Raw genomic sequence first — 7977 nt, forward strand, 5'->3', positions numbered from 1 at the left:
TGATTAAGCGACAGAAACGTTCCCATGCTACGATTTAAAATGCTTATCGACAAAAAGTTAAAAGGTGTATGTTGGAATACGACAAGTGCAATGCTTCACTGTGTTGAGTGTGACTGGTATAAGCAGAGCCAGCAGTGCGGAACTAGGTGCAGCGCTATACTGATCTGAACGTCCTAACGTTTTAAGATACCAGCACATTTCTTCCACTTTGTTACCTGAGGATGTTTGTGCAGAATGAAACCAGTAGTGACTTTCTAAATGCGTCTAAAATAAGAACTGTGGTGGTTTTCTTAACATTCCTAATCAAACAGTTCGCCACTTCGTCTGAGATAACTTCGAAACTGTTCTTCCACAAACAGTGCTTTTAACTGCACAAGAAATAATATTCTTGTAACGTAACATATAATAAATGTGCTACACTGTTCTCACCATTTCAAGATCGACAATTCGAAAAATAAGTGCCTTGTTTGTTTTTCTTTGCAAGAAACGTTAATAGCCACACACTCCGCTCTACTTATTCCTGCAGTGCACCGCATGAATACTGCACGCATGCAGCCGACGATCCCGCAAATTCTCCGCTTGTATTGCACCATATATTGTGTGTCTTATATCGCTACACTGCAAAAGAGCTTCATGTAGCGACCTTTGCTTTAATTTGTATTCGGACAGCGGCGCATGATTAAGTTTTGGCACAATTCCCTGGCATTTGCGTCTGCTGCCACAGTAATGGTGCCAAGAGTAATTCGCTGCAACACAAACCCTCCCAACTGCGACAGGCCTTCTTAAGAGCTCTGTGTCCGTGGGACACACTGTATTAAAACTTGAGTTACTCGGAGCAGACTGAAGCGGCAGCAACAAGATCATCAGGAAGTATCGAGTCTACAATGTCCTCTTCGGAAATTATGCCTAACGCAACTATGTTTCAATAAATTTAATTTTCGGAAATCGCAAGAGGACAGTTGTTGGGATAACAAATACTTTTCCCAGTAGAGTTATGTCCTCAGGAAGTTGAATGATACTTACGCAGCAGTAATTTATTACATTAAAAATTTGTGGGAGCAAGAAGCATTGGACTGTTCTGGGATTTTGTTCGTGTCACAATATAAACGAAAAATTATAACAATATAGTTGTACCACGTGACCAACCGTTTCCTCGTGGCGCACAATAAAATCATCTTTGGACATTTTCTTAAAACAGATGAGTGTTTAATCTAAGACTTAGTCAAGCCACTTCTCCGGTTTTCTCTCTGTGCGTGTTTTACTCAATCACAGCCTTTGCTCCAGTCGAAGGTTGATTTTCAACACCACAGAGCATTTCTATGTGCGTTTCTGTAGGATCTAGTATGTCCCTACTTTCTTCTTGCATGAGAACTGATCTGTCTAGCCACTAACAGGAGGCCTAAAATATAACTTGGTATCACAATTACAGATCACCTTAACTTCATTTTAAAACAGAAATTTTTTGCTATTTTCATTTATATTGTAGCTTTTGATGCAGGCAATGGTTTGAAAATGAACGCACTCGTTCGTAAGCTGTCATCATTAAAGATTATATGACAGGAAACTAAACAAATAATCAATAAAATTAGCTACTGGATCTTGGTGCTAATTCAATATTGTAACTGCACTAACGTTAATTTTTCCTACATTTATTGATTAATAAATATGATATAATATGTATTTGTATGTAGCTCTTTACGCCACTCTGTAAATTAACAACGATGTTAAAAACATCAAGGTTTTGGGGTCCATAGTCATCGACCACCGATGTTTAGATTTAGACGATGAAGTCGGAATCAGCATTGATGTGTGGCGAACGTCGCACGCCCCTACTTCCTGGATCCCATTGACGATACACGGCGGATACGTGCAAGGAAAAATGTCAGATTTGCTCGATGACATTCCGCATGCTAGCTGCTATATTTTCAAAGCTATAATCCCATTCCACTTGCTTCACTACATAAACTTCGTGAGCAACGTGCTTCATTTACACGAAACAGTTCCGTGAAATCTTTATAATTACACCTGTGACTTAGTAAGCTTTGTTCCTCCGACGTGTCCTTTCTGAACTAAAAAGCGGTAGTGACTAGTAATCCTACTCCGCTTCTGTAAGGGTTCGTACTCCCATGAATAAGACAGCTTCAAAAGTCTGATCTCTTCACAAATGAATTAATGTGATAATATTTGACGTTCATCGTGTAAACTAGAAGTAGCATTGAAAAGGTTTGGAATTATCTTTAAACTTTGTTGAAAGTCTCTAAGTGCCCTGATTGTGGAACACCGGATAGTCTGGGTAATTTACGGCCCGTTTCAAGCAAAAGATAGTTTTTCACTCATCTTTATGTCGACACATGTCCTGAAAAAAGATGTAATTTGGAGGTACATTCAGTGGCATATGTGAATACTGTCTGCAATATGTTTTGTTCAAAAATGGTTCAAATGGCTCTGAGCACTATGGGACTTAACGTCTATGGTCATCAGTCCCTTAGAACTTAGAACTACTTAAACCTAACTAACCTAAGGACATCACACAACACCCAAAATGTTTTGTGACTGGGGGTTAGTAGCAAAGAAGTAACAAATTAAAACGCCTGATGCTACAGTTTCACTGCATGATCAGCCGAAGACGTAGTAATCGATAAACTTTCTTTCCTTTCGTCATTTTTTGGGGAGGAAAAAGTTTCATAAAGGCTTGAAATTCTGTGTAAAATTATTTGTAAGTCGTTATGTACTGTCATTCTTAAATACTGGACAAATGTAGTCTGGGCTTTTGCGGTGCCTCTGAATGTGTTAAACCTTTAACGTAAGATGACAGCTCTTAATGAGCAGATAATGACAGAATTTAAAATTTTTAGATTTAGCCAATAATATTTATATGAAATACTGAAAATCAGAGTGTTGTTAGATAAACAACGTGCACTTATGACTGTGCAGCATAAACCAAGGATTAGCCGTTTAGTAACACTGTGTTTCCCAGGAATGGTCAGTATTTAGGGATACGACAGCAACGCTCATATAAAGTAAAAATCTTGCTATGTCAGAAGACTTACTGTGGAACGAGAGGTTTCCGACGTGGAACAGTTTGATGTGCATTGCTATTTATGTTGTGCTGAATAATTCAAACAATGTTGGAAAGTTAGAAAATTTTAGTGACTGTCGAGAAATCACAAAGGGAGTCCCGCGGGGTTCAGTTTTGGATCCACTCCTATAACATGACATCCCGAGCAAAGAGTTTGAGATCAGTGAGATAGGCTGAGCTAGAATAACACGTCAAAGAGGCTAGGTGGATAACACACATACATGCGCGTTACCAGCCCAAAAACAAATCTACATTAAATGTGTTCTATCTCGGAAACCACTGAGATTAGGACGTATGTCCATATGAAGTTTTTTCCTTCAAATGAGCGTTCCTCTCACATTTTTGAATACTGACCATTCCTTCTGGGACACCGTGTTTAGGCAGTTATGTTACGTTGATTTTGAGTGATAAATGGTGCACCACTCTTCGTTTCAGCGTTATCTGTTCGTCGTGCGATTTTCAGTACCCACCGAAAAGTCACCTTGTACATCATCCGATAAGGAGCCAATTATCACCTCGGAGCACTTCGAGCGAATCTCGCCTCGGCTACGCGTGCACCGTGCAGTCCTTACGGGACATTAATAGTGATATTTTTCGTCACATCCGCCGCCACAGACGTTCTACCGCCGCCATTTGTTGGATGGCACGCTCAAGAGCTGGCAAGCGCAGCCGAGCGTGACGGATAGGGCCCCCTACCGCCCTCTCCTCCCACCAGGTGCGGACGCCGCTCTAAAAGCGTCGGGACGCTCTCCTCGGCACTGACCTACGCCTAGTCTACACTAGTCAGGCGCAGCTGCCGCGCAGGTAAGCCGAGAACCCGCATGCTGCCCGTCTCTTGCCTCGCCAGCTCCTTGTGGCACCGACGAGCAACTTGTGTTCCTGTGGTATGACTGGCCGCGTGTTCGTTGAGTGCTGTACCTAGTAATTTTCCCACTCCTTGGACATAGATCTCTTGGGAACTGACACATGTTGTATGTTACTAACGGTATGCCATGCGTCACATATACCTGTTCACCTGTCCACTCTCTGTCACAACACAATGCCCGCCGTATTGTTGAAAAGTCCCAAAGCACTTATCGAGAAGGTGAAAGTTTATCAGCAACAAAAAGCATGAGATCCTGTGTGTTTGTAACGTCTGCTGGCATTTATGGTGTGGACTGACGTTGATGTTTGGATGTGCGCTCAATAGTGGGCCTAAACTGCGCAATCAATCCCCGTCTGACTTTCTTCCTGTGGTCTCCCCAAATCACTTCAGATGAATTCTAGAATGTTTTCTTTAGCAAGGTCACAGGCCTCCATTCCCTGATGACCTTCACGTCGATAAGGTTTAATCTTTCTTTTCCTTTTGCACGTTGCTATTGTTGCACTACACACTGCAGGTCGCCTTGAAGCAGATGTGTCTTTCGCGATGCAGTTTCCTTTTGTGTAATAATTTAGAGTTGGCGTAGTAGTTTCTCACAGTATCGTTGACGCTTTCAAACAGTAAATGCTAGGCGCTTAAAACAGTTCTGCTCTCCACTTAATGACTCATTGGCTAAAGAAAATCGCGATTCTATACCTACTATTGTCAATTAAAAATGTTTAGCTATGTAATTAACGACTCTTGAATAATTTCTGTGTGTGTGTGTGTGTGTGTGTGTGTGTGTGTGTGTGTGTGTTTACTACTGTACTTTAATGACCTAGTCATGTGAACAAACTTTCCAGCTTTTCGTCTTGTATTTCACAAACGTTGTGAACTTATACCATTCACTTTCGACGTTACATATACTGTGGAAGAATTTCTGTTTACAGTTTCTGAGAAGGACATCGAAGAGAATACTCGCTGAGGTTATCTCCAAGTGAACGTTTCGCATTGTAACATGATCTATATCGCAGACCTAAGGCGTAATTTAGACCTAAAAAAATCGCAGTACTTCTAGAACACTATCACGATGTTCAAGGAAAGACACGAATACAGCAATATAAATCCCTTCGGAGTGAAATAAACAAAGAGCGCACGGGATACGAGGCGCAATGGCTCCAGGAATGATGTAAAGAAATCGAAAAAGAAATAACCGTCGGGAGGACCAAGTCAGCGTATAGAAAAGTCAAAACAAACTTAATCGAAAATAAAAGCAAGAGTGCCATGAGAATTCCACTGTTAACTGCAGAAGAGAGAGCGGTTAGGTGGAAAGAGTACACTGAACGCGTCTGTGAGGGAGGGAACTTGTTTGATGACGTGATGCAAGAAGAAATTGGAGTCGATATCGAAGACATAGGGGATTCAAAATTAGAGAAAGAATTAAGAGCTCGGGAACACATGAGATCAAATGAGGTAGAAGGGATAGATGGCATCCCATCGGAATTTCCAAAACCATTGTACAAAGTGGCAACCAAACGACTATGTAATTGAAGTTTGTCATAATGAGAAATGAGAAGAAGCGATCTATATGTACTCTAATGAAACTTTTTATAGCCAAGATCGCATTCAAATACTGTTTTCATTCAGGAATTTTGAGAGGTAAGACTGTCATCTTTAGATCTTCAAAAATGTTTTTGGTGGCACTCGTGTTCCATTTTGCGTTCAGTACGAATGCTACGTTACCGTAGACGGACTAACTAAGGAAGACAAAAAGAGCAGACCAGCACGGGCAAAGAGAGCATTCCTGGACAGGAGAAGTCTGCTGGTATTGGATTGGACCTTATTACGCAGAAAAGATTTCTGAGAATGTACGTTTGGAGCACAGCACTATCCGGTTGTGAATAATTGATAGTGCGTGTAGGGGAACGGACAGAAGAAAACCTAAGCGTTTGCGATACGCTGGATGCTACAGGTGAATCTAGAAAGTTAGGCGAACGGATAAGATAAGGAATGAGGAGGTTCTTCGCTATATAGACGTAGAAAGTAACGTAATGGCAAACACAGACAAGAAGGGACAGGATGAGAGGGCACGTGTTAAGGCGCGAGCAAATAATTCCCACGGTACTACATGGAATTGCTGAGGGTAAAAGCCGTAAGGGAAGACAAAGATTGGAATGCATTCAACAAATAATTGAGGAGATAGTATGCAAGCGCCAATCTGAGCTAAAGAGATCAGCAGAGGCGAGGAACTCGTGACGGACTGCATCGAACCAAACAGGGGGCCGCTGAACCAAAAGAAAAAAAAAGTCCGATAATTTCCTATTTTATACGCGAACACCGAAATAAAAACAGCTTATCGAAATTTATGATGGAAAGCTATAATTTTGAGCTATTCATTCTCTTGGCTACCTCTGTCATTAATGGGGCAGGATCAATACGGTTCATCAGAGTAACCTTTTTTCATTTTGTTACTATGCAGGGTGTCCAACATAAAACCAGTACGCCTCACGTACCGATCGATCATCTCTAGTCGCATTACTTGTGAAGTGGCAACACGGTCTCGAAGGTTTGCTACACTGCCTTTCCAGCATGTCTCATAAAGAGGTAACTACATGTTTTTTAATGTTACTACATCTATTCTCTTTTAGTTGGTTAATTGTTACTTGAATCTCAGGCGTGAGGCGTACCGGTTTTATGTGGGACACCCTGTGTTATCATCATCGTTTTACAGAAGGAGTTGTCTGCCTCTTCGAAATAAGAAGTACCTGCGCTTAAAAATACCGTTTCGAGTACTGCGTGTTTCGTATACTCGTATTCCTACCATTAGATTCTTTTACACTTTATTTCGTATGGACAGTAATTCTCAATGTGATCTCTCAGGTTTTCTCGGCGCTGTTGATTTATAGTGTGCTTCCGGTTGCATGAAATGGAAATAACTCGGCAGAACTCCCAGAAGCAATTCTCAAATTTCAAATCGCGGAGAGACCATTTCTTACAACGGCCTGTCAGCATCGCTGACCTTTCCCATAGTAGTTCCCCTTTACACTATAACGACACAGCTGCCGACAATACAAGTAATTTTTATGGGAAGTCCTGCAGTTTTTTCCGATTGTTTCGCACCCGTTTCAAAACACGCCGGCTTTGGAAGCAGTTTCCCTTTCGATGAACAATTGCACGCTCTTAACCGCCATCGCTCTCTTACCAATAAACCTTGGCACACCTGCGAGGTGTTCCTCATCTCGCAACTACTGCGTCACCAGCGCCTCTTGAATAACATTGCTGTACGGCAGTGTACAGCACACTGGAATGAATGCCTTAGCACCATTCCGTACGCGTATAGCCCTATGAAAGCAGCGGTTTTCGCACTGGTGCGACTTCTGTGGTTCCTATGAGCAGTTGCGGCTCGTGGGCCTCCCTTGGTGACCTACCACAATTAGCCGTTCTTGGCAGAACCTGACCTGCCGCAAGCAGAGCTGGCATTTGCGACACGGTGTTTGGCTGCGCCCGCGACTGCTGCGGGCTAGGTCAGTAAACAGCCGGGGACCCGTGTGGAGAATGTAATTTAATGGCTGCATGCTCGCTTCGTGCCAGGTGTCTGTCACCGCCTCAAGGACTGCCCAGCTCCAAAATAATATCACCAGGGCTTCTTGTTGCTAACACGGAGTGGGAGGGGGCAAGGGAAACGGCCTTTAGCGCTCACACGTGGAGGACAATGAAGGCGGTAGTCTAAAGATATCTTTGCTTAGATCTCTAAACAGATTCAGCTCTGCAGTCGTCGTCAGTATGCATCCAGGTAGCCTTGCTTGTTAAAGCGCCGCTTCCGGGACGCGGAGGTGCGCCGGTCCCAGAGCGAATCCGCCCGACGGATTAACGAAGAGGAGTCGCTGCCCCGGCCGGCTGCGATGTGGTCTTTACGTGCTTTTCCGCATCCCACTAAGGTGAACATCTGTCTGGTACCCAAATACCGACCAAGTTACACGATTCCCCAACATCTGAAAAACTTTCGCTCAATTCCACGTGGATAACACTACACACAGACAGTTGGCATTGACATGTT

This window comes from Schistocerca piceifrons, chromosome 8, assembly GCF_021461385.2.
Source record: "Schistocerca piceifrons isolate TAMUIC-IGC-003096 chromosome 8, iqSchPice1.1, whole genome shotgun sequence".
Lineage (NCBI taxonomy): Eukaryota > Metazoa > Arthropoda > Insecta > Orthoptera > Acrididae > Schistocerca > Schistocerca piceifrons.